The sequence below is a fragment of the Dermochelys coriacea genome, chromosome 3 (assembly GCF_009764565.3).
Source record: "Dermochelys coriacea isolate rDerCor1 chromosome 3, rDerCor1.pri.v4, whole genome shotgun sequence".
NCBI classification, from domain to species: domain Eukaryota; kingdom Metazoa; phylum Chordata; order Testudines; family Dermochelyidae; genus Dermochelys; species Dermochelys coriacea.
The window spans coordinates 156,758,815-156,760,416 of record NC_050070.1 but is presented as its reverse complement, the minus strand read 5'-3'; positions in this window follow the sequence as shown (position 1 = coordinate 156,760,416).

Genomic DNA, 1,602 nt, shown 5'->3' with positions numbered 1-1,602 from the left:
TGGGCAAGTCATTTAATCTCACAGTGTGCCTCAGTTCCCCAACTATAAAATGGGCAAAGCAATACTTCCTCTCTCCCATCCTTTGTCTGTCTGTTCTATTTAGACTATAAACTTATCAGGGCAGGGCCTGTCTCTTGCTATATGTATGTGCAGTGCCTTGTACCCCGTGGCTTTGATCTTGGTTACTATTAAAATGATAGCAACAGCAGATCTTCAAAGGACCAATGCCTTTCATGGGTATACTCCCTCAAACCAAAGGAATTAACAAGGTGAATTAAAATAATTCTTTAATTCAATCCCACATATACTCAATGATAAGAAGTCTTTTGGCCTACTTTCATCTGCTAACCTTGGCAGAATCCATGCTGGTTAGACCTTAGCATATCATGAGCTTTTGGCCTGCCGGGTGGGGGGGAGGAGGGTGTTAATTATCATTTTAACCAATTTACCCGGTACAGATGAAAAACTTACTTCTCTTTCCCCCATCTCACTTGCTTTTGTCACATATAGGTACAACAACTGCTACCCTCTAGTCCTGTGGAACAGAGGCTGTTTTGAGTGAGATATTGTATATTTTTGTAAGTGCCTCCAGAACTCTCGGATGCACCATCTGGCCTGGTGATTTATTGCTATTTAGGTTACCAGTTTGTGGTGTCAGAAAATGAGGTTCTGAAGCAATCTCTGATAGTACCTCATCTTCATTAGCAGAAAAGAATGGGTCCAAGGTAAGAATCTCCCTGACATTTTAAGCAGTGAAGACTGATTGTTTAACTTTTCAGCAGTGTCCTTTTGTGCCTTAATTTCTTTCTTGAATTCCTGGTGATCCAGAAGATCCACTGATTCTTTCACAGGCTTCCTGCTTCTGATAGACTTAAAGAATCTCTTGTTGTTTGCTTTTATACCATTAGCTGTTTGTTCTTTGAATTCCACTGCAGCCCTTCTAATTTCCTTTTTACACACTGTCTACTGTAATTTATGCTCCTGTTTATTGGTTTCACCAGGGTCAGATTTTGAAGGATTTGCATTTGACTCAAATAGCCTCTTGAACCTTGCCATTTAGCCATATTGATTTACTCCTTGTCTTCCTGACTCCCTTTTTGCTCACAGGCACAAATGCCTTCCGAGTCTCCAATATTGTTTAAATAGCACCCATGACACTTCCAAGGATTTTACTTCCCTTTCTTTTAACATTAAGGCTTTTGACTAATGTCATTTTATTGAAATTTTCCTTTTTAAAGTTTACTGTCACTTTTAAGTACCTCCTTGTCCCTTGAACCTAATTATATTGCAGTCACAATTACTTAGTGACTCAGCAACTAGCACTTCTTGAATTAGCTCTTGTGTGTTACTTAAGACTAAGGGTTTGTCTACACAAAGGTTTTAAACCAGATCAAATCAAGTTAATCCAGTTTTAAAACAGTTGCGTATGGACCATGCAACCCATCACTGCGCACTAACTCTGGAGTCCTCTTGCAAAGCGGACTAAGTTTTCTTCTAATTGAAATAGTTGAGTCTATTTTTCATGTGCACACAATTGCTGCCCACCACTTTTGCATGTTTCTAACAGCTATCCCACAGTGCTTTGCAGATCAACCTTTACCA